Source organism: Uranotaenia lowii, chromosome 3, assembly GCF_029784155.1.
Source record: "Uranotaenia lowii strain MFRU-FL chromosome 3, ASM2978415v1, whole genome shotgun sequence".
Classification (NCBI taxonomy): Eukaryota; Metazoa; Arthropoda; class Insecta; order Diptera; family Culicidae; genus Uranotaenia; species Uranotaenia lowii.
The window spans coordinates 118561187-118583233 of record NC_073693.1 but is presented as its reverse complement, the minus strand read 5'-3'; the positions used below and the strand labels follow the sequence as shown (position 1 = coordinate 118583233).

Sequence of the window (22047 nt, the reverse complement as noted above, 5' to 3'; positions counted from 1 at the left end):
AGATACAAATCAATGTAATATTTTCCTATATCGATTGTGATCGTGTTCAGCGAGTAAAGAAGTTTTAAAATGGGTTCATAGAATATTACGAACCAGATTAGGACTTGATTTTGTAAACTCAGAGGATACTTTATATGTACAATATGGATTGTGAAGATCCCCTTCAAAAAGTGGCTATGTGGTTAGTAGTTCATTATTTATCGTTTTGTGAAGAAAATTTTCCAAATGTTAATTTATTTGTTTTTCTAAAGAATATTCGTGAGTTTAGATGTGTTGTGGCCATGAAAAGCCATTGGACTGTAGGGCGGCGCTTGGCAAAACAACCACTGATGGGACTCACTCCTCTTGCGGGAGCGAGCCTCTTCTAGACAACCCCTGGTGGTTGTATCACCAGTGGAGACAGGTCCTCGGACTGGCTTCCTGGAGGCCAAGGCCGTTCGATCACTACCTTGCAGTGATCCCAAACTAAACTCTTCTAAGCGGGGCTCTGATAAGAGCCGATTGGATCGGAAGCAAGCGAGGAGGAAGCACAGAGGAACAACACGCTTTTACTCGCGATGGAACATTCTGGATTTTATTCTCTCGGTTTACTATTTACACTTGTTTCGTCCTATGCACTGTTGCTGGCACGCAACTTTTGCCTCTGCTTCCGGTGGTCTAGGATTAGACCATTCCTGGCTGGTTCACCTCCTCCTGTGTCGACCACTCCACTGGACCGATGTTACCGCGATGATGGTTAAAAACAAACAGATGATGCAACGCGCGGGAGCGCGTTTTTTTATACCTTTCTCGCGTCGGCTGCTGCTCGCTGATTGGCTAGCGCTCCACTCCCGTGCATCTCCTCTCACTCTCTTCTCAGTCCGCTCGTCGGACTGAACAAGATGTAATAATCGAAAATATTTAGTAAGGAACTTGTTTGATAGTAATATCAATATATGTTAACATGTGGACATGTAAATTAAGGTTAAGTTTTCTTGTTGCAAAAAAAAAATAGCTAAGCTTTATTGACCACTCACATCCACCTTAAGTCATTAAAACCAAAACGCCGCTTAAAATTCGTACATCGTATTAAAATACCCAATACTTTTTTCTATAAAAATCAGTTCTTCAATGTTAACCCACTCCATTTGGATCACTTACTTAACCCGAAGCTAGTTAGGTCTCAGTCTGCTGAGCTAATTTGAGATCATGGACCCATTCTTAACCCAAACGCCACCAAACTTTGACGAGGCGAGGGTCGGCTTACAAGTTCGACTATGTTTTTGACTTTTTCATTTTGCGGATCCACCAAAAAAAAAGGTTTCCACCCCAAGAGTGGAAAGAGTAGGAAACCCACAAATATAACACCATTCGGAAAGCGGAAGCAGAAAAAGGGATCAACTCGGTTTCACACCCCTCTCTTCCCTCAGGATATTCCCGACGTAATTGGTTTTAACTTGACGTCGTAATTGGGATCTGATGTTTTGTTCTTTATTATCACTACGGATGTTGTTGGTTTAAAAGAAAAGGTATGGATGTGAAGACTGAATGGAAAAAAAAATCTCATATTTGAATCTGAGAAGAGTCCGAATCATCAATCTGAATCTTGAATCTGAATCTTGAATCTGAATCTTGAATCTGAATCTTGAATCTGAATCCTGAATCTGAATCCTGAATCTGAATCTTGAATCTTGAATCTTGAATCTTGAATCTGAATCTTGAATCTGAATCTTGAATCTGAATCTTGAATCTGAATCTTGAATCTGAATCTTGAATCTGAATCTTGAAATTGAATGTAAAAATGAATATTACTTTCAACACATGCTCAATATAAACCTCAATGTTATAAAAACTTGCCATCTTCTAACACCAATTTCGATCTAGGTCAAGTTGAAGGATAAATACAGACCATTCCACTCATCCGTAGAAGGACAACTTTGGATCAAAATGTGTAGAAATAGCATCAGGAAGCATTCCCAGAGGCCTGCTTTCGCAATTGGCCGGCGGAAAAGCAGATGAGTGTTGCTTTTCCTGTAACGAGAAAACTTTCATTGTTTTCTTAGTATCTTTCTGTAGATGGTGCGTGCCTTCCAGACGTTTCTCTCGTTCGTTCATCTTCTTGTTTGACAGATATGCGTGTGACTGCCTGACAGGGGAGAACAAGTTTTCTAACAAGGCGAGCCAAAACAAACATGGCCAAGCACCGCCCCGAAAAAGATTCAATTATTAAATGTAAACATGTGTAGTCCTCTCAGTAAGATGTGCTCTGTTGACCGACCTGATACACATTAATTTGTGTACTGAGAAGATTCTATAATAAGATTCTTCCCACAGGATAAATCGTGCACTCCAAGAATATTACAACGATGAACAATGTTAACATTTAAACAGATCTGTTTCATGAACTTCAGAAAATAAATTATTTACTTACAGTTAAATTTCTCATTATTTGTAAGGTTTCATGTTAAAATACATATTTATGTTTACGAAATGTACTATTAAATTGAATTCATAAATAGACATTCTTTACAGATTGTTTGACAGCTCGTCTAGTTTAGGTGATATTGTAGATAAAAAAAACAATATTATTCGTCAAATACAAATCAACTCAGTCAGTACCTACATCATATCATCAAAAAATCATACATAAAAAAACAGACATCAAAAAATCATATGGATATGAAAAATATTGATTTTCACCAATTCATTATTTTTATATCAAAACACCAAGTTTATGATTATATCAGCTGTTAAGTAATGTAGTTTTCAAATGGGAAACTCTACAGTTAAAAAAAACAAAAAGATTTAATCAGAAAAAATCTAAAATCAATGGAACACGTTTGTGTTATAAGAATAAAATATCTTCGGACTAACTTTATTGTAGATCACTCACACGTTCTCAGCACGGAATCATAAAATCATTTAAAAATATCTAGATATCAGTTTTTGAGTTGATATAAACTTACAACTTAAGGGTGTTTTTCAAGAAAAATTATCATATTAGGCATGCTAAACCTTGGATTTCAAATATCTTGAGGGTGTTTGATAGGCGTAAATTATCATTTTTTTTTTTCAAATATACTTAACCAATATTTACCTCAGTCGTTTTCTCAATACAATGAAAAGGCGACAGCATCAGCATTCTCTAGCGGACAAAATGGAATTATTTATTCGAGAAATTCATGTAACTGTGATATAGCGTGTATTCCGGACAAAACTTAGTCAGGGGTGTCAGTTTTAATATATAAATACTTTATGCCTGTGTACACCATGAAAGTTACAGAAACTTGAATAAATAAAATGTAAAAAAATGTTTCAAAAAAGTTTCCCGCGCTTTGAAAACATTATCCATTGTTTCTGATAAATTTCTAAGAGGTTTTATTGTCGATCACACAGTTGATTTGAATATATAGCTTGCGATGTATTTTCAATATCGAATAAAATTATTTAGAATTCGATAGCCTTAGAGTTAGTGAAAATAATATTCATTTCATAAGTTTTTTTGGCATATTATACGCAGTACGCAGTATCTCTATACCTACTAGATGACGGATGAGTTATTTTAGTTGAACTCAAGAAAGTTGAACTTAAGAAAAGCCTTTTGTTTACTATATCTAGTATATGAAAATTTAAAAGGTATGTATTGGTTAGAGCCACCAGAAACAGTTATGAAAAATATTTTTCTAAGAACTAGTAGGACATGAAAAAATATCCACTGATACAATTGAATGTTACTAACAATGTTGCGCTATTCAATTTACTCATAAATAGCATTTTCGACGATCTATATATATAAAAATGAATTTCTGTCTGTCTGTCTGTCTGTTCCCTATAGACTCGAAAACTACTGAACCGATTTACGTGAAACTTGGCAGGTGGGAGTATTGAAGGCCGGGGAAGGTTCCTATTATGGTTTGAGACCCCTCCCTCGAATATGAAGGGGGGGAGGGACCTCCAAAATCAAAGACAATTTTTTGCATAACTCAAGAACCAATCAAGCAAATGGTATCAAATTATGCATGGAGTGGTATTTGGGAATGAGGAATATTTTTATGAATATTGGATACCCCTCTCTCCCCTCTGTGAGGTGAAAGAAAGAGGGGAGGGGGGCTACCTTACAATTTAGCATATAACTCGAAAACTAATCAAGATATTGGAACAAAATTTGGCATGGGAAGGTATTTGGATACGAAAAATATTTCAATGATTATTTGAGACCCCTCCCTCTTTCCAGTCGAAAGGGGGAGGGGGCTTCTTTCATATTTTTTTACATAACTCAAAAATTATTATTTGGCATGGTAGGGTATTTGGATACGAAAAATATTTCTATGATTATTTGAGACCCCACCCTCTTTCCACTAGGGAGATATAAAGGGGGAAGGGGCCGCTTTTATAATGTTTTACATAACTCAAAAACTTATTAATCAAATCGAACCAAATTTGGCATGGCCGGCTATTCGGGAACGTGACATGTTCTATTGATCGTTTGAGACCCTTTCCATCTTCAAGCGGGGAGAAAGGAAAGAGAGAGGGGAGTTTCATACAATTTTTTTGCACAACTCGAGAATAAATCGAGCAAATGAAACCAAATTTGACATGGAACGATATTTTGGTACGAAAAATGCTTCTATGAATATTTGGTATCCCTCACTCCTTCAAAGAGGTGGATAAAAAGGGGAGGAAAGGTCTCCCTTACAATTTTCAGTATAACTGGAGAGCTGATCGAGCAAATGGAACCGTTTTTGGCATGTGAGGGTATTTGGATACGAAAAATGTTTCCATTATAAATTGAAGCCCCACCTTTTTTTCAGCGGAAAGATATAAAGGGAAAACGGAGGGCTTCCATACAAATTTTTTGCATAACTCGAGAATTAATCGAGCAATTGAAACCAAATTTGGCATCAAAAAAATATTTGAGTACGAAAAATACTTTTTCTATGTGAAACAATTTCTTTCTTGCCAAACGATGATAGAATTTTGAATAAAAGAAGGGAAGAGGAAAGCTTACATTTAACTTTTTTACAAAATCCAAGAAATGGATAAAACTTAACATGGAAAACCATTTTGGCATGATTCTATGATTACCTGGCACACCATCCTCCTTTCAGTGAGAAGGTACATAGGAGGAAGGGAGGTGAGCCCAATACAATATTGTTAGCATTAGTTCTCAATTTATGCTAACGAAGCCAACAAATGGAAACAAATATGGCTTTACAGTATAGAGGGAAGAAGAAAGGAGGGGGTTTCATATAAATTTTGTTGTAAAGCTTAAACACTTATCAACCAATGGAACAATATTTCATACAAGGAGATTTTTGGGAACGAAAAAAATGGGTGTTATTAATAAAGATCACGATCTCCATTCAGCAGGTGGAGAAGGGAAGGGCAGGGAGGGGGGCTCTCTTATCAGCTTTTAGCATAAATCCAGAACAAATCAAGCTATTTGAGACACTCCTTTTTAGGGAAAAGTTTGAAGAAACAGATTAGAATTATCAGACCTTAAACACAAATTTATAGATCAAGATTCAGAATATTAGTTTAAGTTATTTTTGTGTTGCAATTTGATATTCCAGCTGCAGCTCTCATTTTAAAGTGGTTGCTTATGAATTATGTTTTGATTATATTTAAAATAATGCTTACAATTTGAATAAATTCTGAAAATATCATTCGATTTTGAAAGGTGTAGCAAAGCACACCGGGTCAGCTAGTTTTGAATAAAAGAAATGGTATTGTTTATATATTGTGCTAGGTTTATCTTGTTGAAATCTGGAAATTTGAAAACAAATTTGCAGATCATCATTCAAATATTAGGTTTGTTACACCATTTATCAAATCTCTATCATAAATAATAGAAAATTATACACAGCTTGTATCCAACATGGAGGAACGATAGTAAAAATTTCTTTTTAATGTTCATAATTTTCTAACAAGGTTAAAAAATTCAATGCTTACAAATCATTGCTGAATATCCCATAGGGGAAATAAGGGTATAATGGCCACCTTAAGGAAGACGCCTAATTAACCATAGAAAACACCTATAATATGTGACTTACATCATTGTTTCGTGTTCAGACACTAAAAAAGTATATTTCCTAACTGGATTACACTTAAAAAAGTATATAGTTATAGTATATAGTCAACTGAATATAGAGCTACAGCTTCACCAGTTTTCATCTGACGATTTGAACTATTGGTTAGATGTCGGAGAGGTAATCAGTAGGCTCGAGTTCGATTCCTGTTCGAGGCGATTTTTTTTTCCATTTACTTTTCATGATTAAGGTTGCTAGAATTTTTTCAGCACGTATCCGTGCCGGAAAACCGGGAAATTTTTATATAAATACCTGGCAAAATCCGGGCATTCGATTTCAAATTAAAGACCATAAATCCGGGCAACATCCTGGCAAATTTTCTCAAAACTCAGAAATTACTCAATAAAATCCAAAAAAAAAAAAAGAAAAAAAAATTTTTCATCAAAACTCATCGATAGATTTTGAACAGTATTTTAGCCTTCCAAAAAACCTTTCATGTTTATTTTTATAAAACTTTCTCAAAAAATTTCGTTTTCGAGGTGTTTGTTGTTTTTTTTTTTGTTTAATATGCCAAATAAAGTGAATAATTCCGGGCAACCGGGTTGGGGCAGACTGTTATCAAACTTAGTATAAAATATCTGGGCAAACCCGGATAATACCGGGCAATCTGTAGCTCTATAGCTCTATCATTCAGTTGACTATATCGAATTAAAGTCGCTGCAAGATGCTACGGCGGAAAACGCTCATCGTGCCCCGATTATAAATTTAATAAATTTAAGTAAAAACGCGTTTGTTGCATGTTGGAGTGCGTACATTATAGATCTAAGTGATTCAAAGACCATAAAAGCTTATTTTCTGGTGCTTGAAAATAGTAATATTTTGGTTAAGAATTCTACATTAAAGAAGCCAATTTGCTTAACTATTTTTGTGAGGACGTGAATTTTCACAAACTTGAATGTGGATTTGAGAAATTCAGTAAAAATTAAAATAAATTAATATTTGTTTTGCAACTTGGTACAATAAATTTAAAGAGACTTATACAATCTCCAAGCGTTATTCTAAACAAATCCTTCTCAAATTATTGTCAAGTTGGAAAAAAGCGATTCTGCCATACACCAAATTTACTTCAACTTATTTCTATCGATTACTTTTGTTTGTGTCTTATATCAAAAGATCTATGGGTACTGAGCTAAAAATTCTCGGGCAAACTAATGAAAATTGGAGAATAAATCAAATTTCTCAAATAATGTTTTTATCATTATATGTACATTATAGAAAAAAAAAACAAATTCAAACGATTTCTATTCTAAACAAAGCAAGAATGAAGTTCCTATCAATTTACAATATTTTTTGTGATAAATTTTTATTTTGTGGAAGAAAAAACCAGGAATACATGGATTTCGACGTTTTCCATACGAATTTCCCTTTTTTACGGGAATAGTTGTATCTTTGTTTCCAGTCTTTGTAAAGACTTCAAATTTCGTAGAGCTTTAGTTGGATAGTTGATCTAAATTGTTTGAAAATTTCATGAAAAAATCTCAACCGGGAGATAAATGGCAGCTTGTCTAAGTTGGAGGTGGGCGTGCAGCTTTAGCGATTTCATTCTTTTTTGAACGCAACTGTATCTTGAAGACCAATTTTTAAAAAAAATCAGGATAATATGGGAGTTTTTTTTAAACCAGGACGGTATTTCGGAAATCAGGTTCCAACGATAAATGCTAATTATTTATTTTTACATTCATATTAAAAGTTTTTCGTTTTATATAAATACTTTCAAAAATACGTCCTAGAATCTATAAAATGGTAAGCTAAATTTGTATAATGGAGTTATAAGTAACAAAGGAGAAGCATCTTTCATAGTTGGTTTTTGTAGTCTTTGGATTTTCTCTAGAGTCTGGTTGATTAAGGATTTTGTTTAGAGCATGAGTTTTTTTTTCTACAAAGACTTCAATTTCTTTAAAAAAAAACTTATATGCTTATATAAAATAGCTTAATATACCAAACTTAATAACAAAATGTTTGAACAAATTCAAAAAATTCATCCGTCTGTAAAGATAAATAATTTTTCTAAAAGAATAAGTGAGAGCTGAAACTTTTGCGGTTCGAACTTGATTGTTGCTAGCTTGGTTCAAGTTTTAGAATTGAGTTTGGAATTTGATATTTAAAGAAAAACTTTAAAATATTTTTAAAGTTCAGCAATTCATCGAGGAAATATGGCATTCCCTGCAGATTTTTTCACGTGAATATGTCATGATTCATTATTAGGAATGTATTTAAAATCAATTTCCTTAATAAAACTTTGTAAATAACTTTTTTAAAATAAAAAGGTATTTTTAGCAAAACAACAAAATAAAAAAAATGTTCGTCTTAATCTTTGTGATTGTCAGCTGATTCACAAACTGACTTCAATTAAAAATTTGATACCTGGAAATTTATTTAATTATCAAAATCATTAACCTGCTATCTTTTGCGATTCAAATTCTCAAAGAAATAATCATCTTGATATTTTTTATCTTGATTGCATAACTGATTTACGCATCTAAATGTAATCTATATTTTGAATATTAAATCTTAATCTGAATTTCAAATCTGAATACATTTTTAAATTTGGGTTCTGTTTTTGAATGTCACTATTATTTCTAAATCTTAATTCCAGTTCAGAATTTGAAAAATGTACCAAGAAGAAAAATTTGTTCCTAAAATCGACTCAATTATAATAAAGGATTCTAAATTGTTCGTATTTATCAAGGCTTGTCTGTTTGTTTCATCAAAATAATTCAAAATTATTTTCGAATGCCTTCAACGAATTGAACGCTACTGAAACAAAAATCTCAAATTCAGTTTTGATTTATACGCCCAAAACAGTTTTTCTTTTCAAAGTTTGTTTCATCAAAATAAACTATTTTCGGATGCCTCAAACGAATTGAACGCAGTGAATGTGCTTCGACAAATAAGTTGAAATTCAAATATTTTCTTTTACCTTTTTCCTTAATTTATTTTGGTTTATTGCCTAATATTTGCTCAGAGTAGCTCGGATATTTTCTTGGGTTTGGAATGTTAAACTTAAATCAATTTTTCGGTTTTTGCAAGTTTAAGAAAACTTGCTCGAAATTTTTCAGAATTTCCCGGCCTTGCTTCGTACAAGAATAATTAAAGAATGTTCAAAATTTGAAGCTTTTGGTTTCAATCTGAACTCATTATTTCCGTTATTTATTTTTAATCCAGCTTGTAAAACAGACTTAAAATATAAATGATATGATTCTGAGGTGTTATTTTTATTTATTACGATGTTTTTCATACAAACATCCGTCCAAAAAAGAATAAAATCGTCTGCTGGGCGATAATGAACCTCATTTTCTAAACGGAACCATTTTTGATCACGTTTATCGAATTTGACGAAACTTGGCCTGGTATTAGATCAAACATTTTTACATCTTTGAACCAAACTTCATGATTTTCCAATGAAAATTGTCAATGATACAACAAATTTAGTGAAGCTATTCCAAATTTCTCTTTTTTACGGAAATAGCTGTATCTTTGTTTCCCGTCATTGTGAAGACTTCAAATTTTGTAGAGTGTTAGTTGGATAGTTGAACTAGATTGTGTGAAATTTTCATGATAAAATATCTACCGAGATAGAAATGGCAGCTTGCCAAATTTGGAAGTGGGAGCGCAGCTTCACGCGATTTCATTCTTATTTGAACGCAACTGTAAGTAAAGAAGAGCTTGGCTTATAAAAAAAATGAGAACCGATGTGACTTCTTGTAAATTTCTAGCTTCATTTCTTTGTAACAGCTTATGGCTGAGTTGATTTCTTGAGAAATTCAGCACTACATTCTAAGTCTGGATCGTTTCTAAAAAGCGATTCCTCATCTAAAATTCCCAATTGAGGCTCTCAGAACCAGAGAGGTTTATGTGCCCAAATGACATAATCAATGCGTTAGATTTTCCTTATATTTCTTCAGAATACATACAGTTTAATTGTATCCAAAAATTGTTTAAAATATAAAAAAAATCTGAGTTTTGCATCAGATGTAGATTGAGATATGAACAGGCTTTGGACGGCTCCTGAGGTGGCACTCATAAGTGCAAGAGCAAAGCTTCACAAAGACCCAGTAAGCGCGTCCTCTCAAAAATCGACAGAGAATTCAGAAAATTGAGTACTGGGTATCCCGACTTAGGAAAAAACGGTTATATTTCGGCGACACTCGCGCACTGCGGGTCTGATATTTCTTCTTATTCGCCTTGGGAGCATTTTTCTGAAGAACTTAACTGGGCCGACGGGTGACGGCTGCTCGTTTGATATTATTCATATTATTACCTCACCGGGTTACTCGTTTGTCGTTTCGAATAAACTGTGTGCAAGCAAAGCATTGTCAGTTCCAGACGTACCCTCGTGTGGTGCGGTCAGGTGATAGCGGGCGGTAAATTTTTAAAGGAAGGACATTCAAGTATTGAGAAAATGTAGTGTTAAATAAAAGAGATTGTGATTTAGTGATGTTAATTAAAAAATAGTGTTGTGCAAAGGACATCGCAAATAAGGTGCAACATTCGGTAAGTGACATATTATGTTTTATCAAAATGACTTTCATTTAAAAAAAAATATTATAAATTATAATTTTAAATTCTCTTCCTCAATTCCCACAATCATTTTTAAATTGTCATTCAGAACATTTTGTTCCGATGTATGAATGATTCATCACTTATGAATTCAAATTCAGAATTTCGAATTTAAAGTTATTGTGTTAGAAATTCTGGATTAAAAATTCTGAGTTTGGGTTTCAGAATGGTGTGTTCCAGGGATGCAAAACAGAAGATAAAACCAAAAAGCGCTCAAATGTCAAACTGATCTGATTAAATCACCGACCAGGTATAAAATTTTGTTTCATTAGAATGATCATTCTTAAAACTTTTAAGTCTTTGAGAGAGTTTTGCATTGGGTATGTTTACAAGTTGCACCAAACTGAGCATGCCCCATCTACGGAAAAAATAGCTTTGTTGATTTTGTTTGGTACTGGTACGAATTTTTATCATAACCGATTACAAGTCTTTTCAAACAGCGCTCATTTTTTCTGTCGAAAAGTAAGAAAATGCTGCAGTAAATTTCTTTTTGCCTGACCTAGGGTGTGTTCAGTTTTTTTTTTCTTTCTACATTTCGGTATTAAAGTAAAAATCAAATCTGAAGACATATGGAACCGCAATTCCAATTCAGATTTCAGATTCAGATTTCAGATTCAGATTTCAGATTTCAGATTTCAGATTTCAGATTTCAGATTTCAGATTCAGATTTCAGATTCAGATTTCAGATTCAGATTTCAGATTCAGATTTCAGATTCAGATTTCAGATTCAGATTTCAGATTCAGATTTCAGATTCAGATTTCAGATTCAGATTTCAGATTCAGATTTCAGATTCAGATTTCAGATTCAGATTTCAGATTCAGATTTCAGATTCAGATTTCAGATTCAGATTTCAGATTCAGATTTCAGATTCAGATTTCAGATTCAGATTTCAGATTCAGATTTCAGATTCAGATTTCAGATTCAGATTTCAGATTCAGATTTCAGATTCAGATTTCAGATTCAGATTTCAGATTCAGATTTCAGATTCAGATTTCAGATTCAGATTTCAGATTCAGATTTCAGATTCAGATTTCAGATTCAGATTTCAGATTCAGATTTCAGATTCAGATTTTAGATTCAGATTTCAGACTCAGATTTCAGTATTTAGATTTCAGATATCAGATTCAGGATTCAAGGTTTCAAATTCAGATTTAAAATCCAGATTACGGTTTTTAGAAAATTTTAATTTAATAACACATACTAATTTTTTCAACAAGACGACTGGATGCTCAAAATTTTTTACTAGTGGGGGGAATATCCAAGAGTATCAAAGAAATCTCGCGTCAGAATCTTTGTTCGGATCCTAGCGATATTTCAGGGTTTCCTCCTAAAAATGATTATGATTTTCAAAAAATGGAAGATTTTTTGAAAGATCCCAAAAACATGGTTTTGTTCGAAGAACAATTAAAATCATATGAATATGAAGATCCATATTTGTTAGGGAAATTGTGGATCTTCTGTTCCAAAACTGAGAAGAAAAATTTACTTACAGTGGAAAAAATGTCCACAGACTTGAAATGAGTCGTCGATTTGATTTCAGTTATTCAAAATAACTATACCTAATAAAAAAAATTTGTGAAGCTGTTGCCAAGTTTTCTAAAGCCTTACGAAACTTTAACGATGCAGTATACCGAAAAACAAAAAAACCATACGAAAAATTGATATCTTTAAATGTCAAGAAGTTGCAATCTGTTATTAAAAAATGTTATTTGTTTTATGGATATACCTACATATGTATTTATGTATGAATAAATGATTTAAACGGAATTCGTTTTCAGAAGAAAATTTTCTATTTTTTAAATATCACTTCACCGGGGCTTTGAGCTAATTGTTTTCCATTCAGATCTAGTTATTTATACAACAAACAAACAAACAAACAAACAAACAATGGGTAACCAGATTCAAATTTATTCAAATAAGACAAGCCCCAACTCAAAAAATTCAATAAAAACACACAAAGAATCCAATTTGAAAAATCCTAGGATATTCCAAAATATAAACCTGCGTATGTTATGGTTAAAATACAAATAACCACTCTGGATTCGAATGTGTATTTTGAATATTAAATCTGAATACGATTTTTGCTTCTAAATAAATTCTAAATCTGAACTCTGAATCTGAAATCTGAATTCAATTCTGAATCTGAACCGGAATACAGAAATTTGAATCTGAATTGTGTATTTGAATTTCTTATTCCTAAATCTGAATCAAAAATCTGAAATAAGATGAATCTGAAATCTTAAACTGAATCTGATTTTCAAATATCAAATCTGAATTTGAAACCTGAATCTGAAATCTCAATTATGCTGAACCTGAATCTGTAATCAGACACCGAAATCTGTATAAGAGATCTGAATCTAAAATCTTATAAAGCTGAATCCTAAATCTAAATTCTGACTTCTGGATCTGAAATTTGAATCTGAAATCTGGATTTGAAATCTGAGTCTGACGAATGAAATCTGAGATTTTAAATATAAATCTGAATTTTAATTTTGAAAAATAAATCTGAAATCTGAATCTGAATTCTAAATTTGAAATCTGACACGGAAACCTTTATCTAAAATTTGAATTTGAACGCTGAAAATGAATTCTAAATCTAAATTCTAGATCTGAATTCTGTATCTAAATTTAGAATCTGGATATCAACAATATTTTGATTGTTGGATGGTCTTTAAGACTGAGTTTGCTATCCAACAACCAAAACATCAAATAATTTTGTTATCATCAAATAAGAATCACAGTCGAGGAAACATCAAATAAGAATCACAGTCGATAACTCCGAACAAGAATCTGGATTCTGAATCTGAATCAGAATTAAAATGCTGTATCTAAGTCAAAAGTTAGATATTTAGAAAGTATGAATCAAAATTCCCTGTTTTGAAGCTTTATTGTATTGTTTTGATAATATCTATTTGCTATTAATCAATTCGTAGTCGGGTATTAAAAATTTAAGAAGATTTTTAAAAAGAAATTTGAATTTCGATTTTTTTAATTTGGAAAATGGAATAAAGTATAAAAAAAAAAGTTAAATTAAACACTCTTGCCCCAAGTTATCTGAAAACTACGGATTACATCAAGAAATATAGATTTAATTGTATTTTATATACGTATCTGTTTTTGTACGCTGCGAGAAAAAAGTATGAAGCATACAAACGAAAAAAATTCGGGTAACGGTTTCTGAAAGGATTAATCCAATAAAGCATTAATTTGGTACATTGCGTTTTTGATGCCCTTAATCAAATCAAACACCACTGTAACGGAAATCATTCGGCATGCGTCGGCAGAACTGAGCCGAACACACACACCACGATAGGAACACACGAGCACAATTCGGATCGCGCTCTCTTGGGGCGGGCTAAGCATTTCTACTCAGATTTCGTAGCACTCACGCCCGAGACACGCATATGGTGAGTTCCTCTCTACCGATATAATGATGCAAAATCGCCAGAGAGATCGTTAACGATTTCTCTGGCGATTTGAGTTACCTCTCTGCCGATTCAAGTTTACCGGGAAACCGCACACACTCTGCTCATACTTTCCGAAAAATAAATCTTCGACACTCACTTACCTGAGTGATGTGTGCTCCGTTAGTGTAGCTCTTAGAGCGCGCTCTTAGGAAAATGAAGTGTGTTTTAGGAAACCGTCCTTCCCATCATGTGCGTAGCAAAAAAAAAGACGTTCATAGAATTCTTTAGGCAGCGCTTTGAAAGCAAAGCGTGCAATTGCTAGGTTCCGAGGTTCAAATTCCAATGGTTTCATGAAATTTATGTAATGTAAATCTACTTAATTACATATATCTACATTATTATGACAATAGATGAATGGGGAAAATTTCATTATCAAATTATAAAAATTTGTACGTACATTTTGATGACTATTTGATGCCATATGACTTAGAAATTGCATAAAACAATGCACTGCTATTTTTTTCAGATCTCTAGGGGAATCACATGGAATGTTTAAGAATTTCACAACTCGCTGAAAATTACAAAATTCTTTTTTCCATATGGGTTGTCCGAAAATATTAGAAATCTATATATAAAATTCAACACAACGACAAATAACACCGAGTTTCAAGCAAAATGGAAAATTGATCACAAAGATAAAAATAAAAATCTTCGAATAACAAAATGAGGAAATTTTAAAAATAAAAAAGACTTTTAAAAGTTACGAAATGCCTTAAGTTTGTCACTTTCTTTTCTAAATTTTCGTCATTTCTTTAGTTTTTACCTTAAAATCATAAATTAAGTTTTGCATTTTGGTTTTAATCTTTGTGTTATCTATCCATCTTGTTAAATTAATGAGAAATTCAGGATAAAATTGATAAAAACTTGGGTAATTTTTGAGAAAGTTTTAAAAAATTTGGTAAGCATCTACGTTGCACTGAGTCCATTTGAAGTCATTTTCGAATTACTAAAACCCGTAGGTCTCAACAAATTCGTTGCAGAGTTTTAAAGTAATGATCGAAAGAGTAAAGTTAAATATTCAGGTTTGTATGAAACAAATTTACATCTTGTTCAAAACAAAAAATATATTTTTCTTCTAACTCTTAAACCGAGCCATCTTATCTTTTTTCCGATTTTTAAATTCTCTAAAGGAAATTTTCCGCATAATAACGATAAGAAAGCTCTAAAAATGTACCCTAAAATATTTAACAAAGCATCTTATAAAGGGTTTAATAGTAAATTTTGAAATACATAAATTGTCTCTATTTCAAACAAGTTCGAGTAATTTAACACTTTACGCAATTTTAGATTTAAAAGTATGCTGCACACAGTACTAAGCTTTTAAATCACGTGATACTATTTGGTTGGAGTGAAAATAAGCCGAAAATGCGTCGTTAAAATAAGCGTGATTTTTATGAAGAAAGGAAAACCGAAAAATCGAAATTTTAATTTTGATGCCAATATAAAAAATCTTGAAAAAAAAATTTACCTCAAAATTTAAAAAATCACGTAATTTGATTTGTATTATAATTTTTAATACAAATCGTATTACAAAATGTAATTTAAAAAGCCTTAAATATCTGTTTTTTCCAAGGCTTCCAAACAAACAGCTCTCCTGATAAAACCAAAAAGCATTTACAAGCAAACGGGTTGTTGAATGTGAAAGAAGTATTTTTTCTCTTTGTATATGTATAGTTATAATGCTATTTTTATAGTCATTTGGTGATAATTTTTTTATTTAAAAAAAAAAGGACATTTTCCAAGAGTAGGCCCGTATTGAACAAATTCATAGGAACCCTATCAAATGGTTAACTTTGAATGAAAATGCAATAAGTGGGAGGGTCTAGAAGAATGTGTGAAGGTAAAATTTCGTTTGTATTTTGTAGCTCAAACCATTTAGCAATTATTTAAATTTTTGCCCCTAAATGTATGCACCATAATAGTTATTTTTTCGATTATAAATGTTTTTAAAAGAAAACGTTAAAAAGCAAGATAAAATTGGGCATTTGTTAATATTAAGAAGGTATTTTGATAACCTTTATGATCAAGAAAACTCGTTAAAACCGTCATCAACTTGTTGCTGGAAAACATTTTGGTCATTCTTTACTAATATATGCTAGTGTTGGTATTGGTATTGATTTTATTTCACAAATTCAAAACAAGCTGAATCCAAAACAAATCTTGTTAATAACACCCCCGACCTCGACACTAGCTAGCGGACTGTAAAACTATCTATAAATGTTCAATCAGCACCACTATACTGCAGATCATTTATGCTACCTTTCCCACCGTGGGGGAGCAATTTGGTTTCACTCGGTGAAGAACATTCGGATCGGTTCTATGCGTGACTCGTTTGGTTTGTTGTTTGATAGAGAGTTATATTTTACCAAAGTGTATTATATTGTATTATTTTCATTCATTCCGGCTTGATGTTTTTATCCTTTTGATTCATTTTCGAAAAAAAAAAAACAGCTAGATACGAACCAAAGCGAACAGCACCATCAATTAATTACTTAGACGCACATTGTGTGCACCTTAGGAGTACTCTTTAGGTGACGCTCTTATAGAGTGCTCATTACAATTTTGAGTGTTATGTGAGTGACGAAAAACGCTCTCTGTGTGTATTGTCACCCCGCTCCAATCGACCACTCTTACTCCGCTCACAACAAAATTTAGAGAGCGGAGCTGATTTTTACACCGCTCATGTTGGGCTCTGAAAAGAGTCCGAAGCCTGGATATGAACAATCGATCGGTTAACTCAAAGTTAATGAAGTGACACTTACATCCTTCAGATTATAAAACTGAATTTAAAATAGTTTCAATAAAGATAAGAGTATGCTTATGCTTATGTTTTTGATACGTACACAGCCAGATCTTGTCAGCATCCCGGTGAATAGTAAAAATAAATTTACTATTTATCTTATCAAGGCCACTGTGCAGTGTTGGACGCAGAGACAACTGGAACACAGGGAAGAAGAAACATGGACAACAGTACCATACGCTCCCATGTTCTTTTGATATTTATTCGTTGGGAGCATAGATGCTAAGATATTTCTTTGCTCCTTGGTGTTGGGCCTTGCGATTCTTTCTTCAGAGGATGGAAATGATGTTTTTCTACGTGGAGTCCAAAATTTAACAATACAATAAATAAAGAAATTTCTTTAGCCATTATACACTGTTTAGTTCTGGATCCCTGTACCTTCATCTCAGGTCATCGACCATGGTTATAGCGCCATTGCCCGCTCTTGAAAAGATTTGATCGACGGTATGAATTCCTTTGGATTTGTCTATGTATCGTGTGACCAACTTTTTTTATCTAAGCGTTGGTGAATCTCGTTTTCAAGCTTTTTTCCCAGATTTAAGCTTTTTTTGCCTTGATAGCATAGGAGATAAATGCTTAAACCTGAGAAAAAAGCTTAAATCTGGCAAAAAAAAGCATAAATCGGAGATGTGCTCACACGGATTGTATATCGTTGCCGGGATCTGCGTTTCACATAATGATGAACAGTGTGGTGAATATATAATAAAGCAGAAATCGGAATGGAAGGCACACAAGATCCGTTTTCTATACGAAAAATAAAAGTAGACCGGCTCAAAACATAACAAGAAAGATGGATAGTCACACAAAAAGCAAGTGCTGAGGGTGTTCATTCTACGGAGCTCTAGAAAACTATAAAAAATAATTATTGGATCGCCTAAAAAAATTTTTGAACAACACTCTAATCTAAACCACATTAAAACACATAATTCATCTCCCAAGATGAACTAATGAAAATGGTTCTACTCTACTTAGCTTTAATTTGGTAGTGTCAGCATAAATGTGAAAATCCGTATGCCATCCATGCAGTTGTCCGATGATGAAAGTGAACCATTCTATTAAAACGGAATCAAACCAGAAACAAATCACAGCAATCATACTTCCTTCTCCGATTTCACTATTTCTCTTCTTTTCTAGTTCATAACTCATACACATATACGAAGGCATCACAAGAAAATTTTAAGGTGCCATTTTTAAAACATATTTTCTTAAATTTACGAATACTTCACACCAAAATATTCCTTCAAGGGCAATGCTAAGCTAACATTCTTTTCTACCCTCAACTTAATAATAATTACATCAAAGAACCACTGCCCTGTTCACTTTTTGACTTCGCGTGATTGCCAAATACCATCACCGGCCGCAACAGTTACTGATAATTATTTTCATCCAAAGGCCATTTCCTTTTCATTGAACCAAAGCTGGGTCACTTTAAATGATTGAGAAAATTTTTTTGTTTTCAAAACACAAGGAAACACAGCACAGCCCAATTCCAACGAACAACCGGGAACGCGACGACTAGACGGGAGAACGAGAGAAAAACGACCGCCCACGACCAAGGCTCAACTCCTGATCTGGTTAAATTCACTTTGCTTGAAAGAAAACTCAAAAATAATCCTTAGTGATCCATTTGAGTTCAAATTTTCTAATAATTTTCTTTAAACGCAAGGAAAATTGACACGAGCGAAAAAAAACGACCGCATTCCACCAAGGCTGCTTAGATCTCCAATAAAGATTCGAAATCTAGATGACGAAATCACATCGGTGCAGCTATTTGGTCATCATTATAACGTTTATCGCCGTGATCGTGACCTTACTATCACTGGTCTAAGAAGAGGTGGCGGTGTTCTTGTTGCTGTTTCCAACCGTTTTACATCCTCCCCTGTCACCGTTGTTAGCGAAACCGAACTGAACGTCGAGCATTTGTGGGTGGCTATTGAGACTAACCAGAGAAAGATCTATATTGGCGTTGTTAACCTCAGTCCAGAAGATGCTAGCGATCCTTCAATTTTGGATTCCCATCTGAACTTAGCGGCCGCGATAGCGGATTCTTTACGACCCAACGATCAGCACATTATGCTCGGCGATTATAATCAGCCTCTACTCAGTTGGATAAAAAATTCCGCAAATTTTGCCTATCCAGACCCCGCGGTTTCATCATTTACAACTTGCTCTTCCGCCCTATTAGACGGGATGGATCTTTTGGGTAATCGGCAGATGAACCTTGTCACCAACTATCGTGGCCGCATCCTTGACTTGGTTTTTATAAATGAATTCGCTGCAGAAAGTTGCAGCGTTTCGACCGCCATGGAACCATTGATAGAAGCAGATCTTCATCACCCACCGGTATTGATTGCGTCAACCTACACTGGAACCACACCGTTTGATAGCGCAACTGACACATGTTCATTGAATTTTTATAGAGCTGATTTTGCACAAATATCCCAAATATTGTTATGCACCAACTGGTCGTTCATCGAGAATGTCACTGACGTAGATCAGGCTGTGGACTTTTTTACCTCTACGTTACACGAGTCATTTCGAGATCACGCCCCATTGAAGCGTCCTCTACGTAAACCACCTTGGTCTGATGCACATTTGCGTACGCTGAAACGCAGAAGAGCTGCTGCTATAAGACGCTTGTCGCGTGATAAAAAAATCCATTCAATAAACGCAGGTTTGGTATTGCAGGCAATAAGTACAAACGCTACAATCGACTCCGATACTCACAACACGTTGAGCGCATGCAAATTATGTTGAAGCACAACCCGAAACGTTTTTGGTCTTTTGTCAACGAGAAGCGAAAGGAAACCGGGTTCCCATCGGAGATGTTTTTAGGCGAGCATAAATCGTCTAGTTTGGAACAGACGTGAAATCTTTTATCTGAACATTTCGCCAGCGTTTTCAGTACTTCGCATGCCTCGTCTACTAAAATCGCAAGAGCCCTGCGGTACGTTCCTAGCAACATGCTCAATCTAACGGGAATTATTTTCTCGGAGGATGAAGTTAAAGCAGCGATATCAAAGCTTTAACCGTCTTCAGCTGTAGGACCTGATGGAATTCCGTCTAATATTTTGAAAAATTGTGTTGAGGCTATGTTGAAGCCACTGTCAGCTTTCTTCAACCTGTCCATTCGCACTGGTAAATTTCCAAGTTCTTGGAAGAAGTCGTTTATGTTCCCGGTTCACAAGAAAAGTAATAAGCACGACATAACGAATTACAGGGGAATCACTTCCCTCTGTGCCTGTTCTAAGGTGATGGAAATCCTGGTGTCACAGAGACCTTTTAATTCCGCTAAGTCATACATTTCTGTCGATCAACACGGGTTTTACCCGGGACGTTCGACGAACACAAACTTGTTGGAGTTCACTTCATTCTGCATTCGCACTATGGAAAAAGGTGGTCAAGTTGACACAGTGTATACTGATCTTAAGGCTGCCTTTGATCGTATTGACCATCGTTTGCTCCTCGCAAAACTACGACATCTCGGACTCGAAGAAGGACTCATTCTCTGGTTTGAATCGTTTTCTTACTGTCCGTCTCGGAAATGCCGAGTCCCATGTGTTCCAGAATAACTCAGGAGTACCACAAGGAAGCAACATCGGACCTCTTCTATTCTGCACCTACTACAACGACATAACATACGCTCTTCCGTCGGGGTGTAGAATGTTGTATGCTGATGACCTGAAAATTTATCGGAAAATCGAAAGCTACAGCGACTGCTTAGAATTGCAGCAAATGTTGAGTAAATTTCCTAAGTGGTGTAATTTGAATTGCTTAACGGTCAGTGTGGCGAAATGTAACGTGATAAGCTTTACACGGAAAAGGAATCCTTTGACTTGGAATTACACTCTTCATGATACCATGACTTCATGACTAAGGTGTGCTTCTGGATTCCAAAATAACTTTTGAAAACCAATTGAATCATGTTGTAGCAAAAGCAAACAGAAATTTGGGATTTATGCTGCGAACCACCAAGGAATTCACAAATCTACGTTGCCTACGAACTCTTTATTGTGCTTTAGTGCGCTCGCACCTTGAATCAGCGGCTGTCGTCTGGTGCCCCAGCCACGATACCTGGATCAGGAGAATCGAATCCGTGCAATCGAAATTTACCCGCTCAGCACTTCGGATTTACCCCTGGCCAGTTTTGGGAGAATCTCCCACGTACCCGCAACGATGTTCCTGGTTTAAACTGGATAGCCTCGCTGACCGACGTGAATTCCTGAAGGCGGCGTTTGTTGGAAAGTTGCTGCTCGGTGCTATCGATGCACCAAACATCCTTGAAAGAATTGATTTCAACGTGGTACCTAAACAACTGAGAACGCGAGAATTTCTTCGGCTTGGTTTTCATCGAATGGTTTATGGTCAGAACGAGCCTATTCGTGCCATGTGTGCAGTATTCAATGATGTATATAGTGAATTTGATTTTAATCTGTCCAGTGATACATTTGTGAACCGCTTACGCGCTACAATGCTAAGTTAATTTTTGTTTTGTACAGCGTTTTTAAGTTAGCTTCTCCTGATAACTGTTATATCGTTTATGCAATCTTCTTAGATGGGTTTTTTTTGCGTAGTGCTTTTCCCATCACATCCATTTAGACTTTCGGTCCGATGGATTAAATAAATAAACAATAAACAATAAACAATAATCAATAAACAATTATAAAAAAGTGATATCTGTTTTCATAAACAATTTTCAGTATTGTAGAGCAGATGCACAATGTGGGATTGTAATTGAATTAAAAAAAAAAGAATTAAGATAATAAACTAAATTCTTGAAATGCTTAAAAACGGTTGAATGTTGAAACAATACAGTTTCAAAACTGGTGAGTAAAAAACTTATTTCTTAGGAGTGATTTGGTTAGATTCGTATGAATGAGTTTTTTTTCCAACATTCGTTAAATAAATTTGCTTCCTTAAAGTTATCCTTGGTATTGTATTCAACCCATTGTGCAAATATTTTTCTCTAAGATAATCAAAACATGCATAAACTATTGAAAACTGCAAAACACATCAACGATGCCACAAAATGCAGAAAATGTTCAATGGTGCCGGGAGAGGCATGAAATCGAATGAATTTTAATCCATGCTACTGCATCCGAATCTGCATCATCATAATAACCGGAAATTTGGTTCGTTTGGTTCAGGCAG

At 34.3% G+C, this 22047-nt stretch overlaps 1 protein-coding gene across 25 annotated transcripts in view; it reads left to right on the top strand.

Moving 5' to 3' along the window:
* LOC129755407 (gamma-aminobutyric acid receptor subunit alpha-4) overlaps window positions 1-22047 on the top strand; it is a 706839-nt gene that overhangs the window by 514206 nt on the left and 170586 nt on the right. The window lies entirely within an intron of this gene.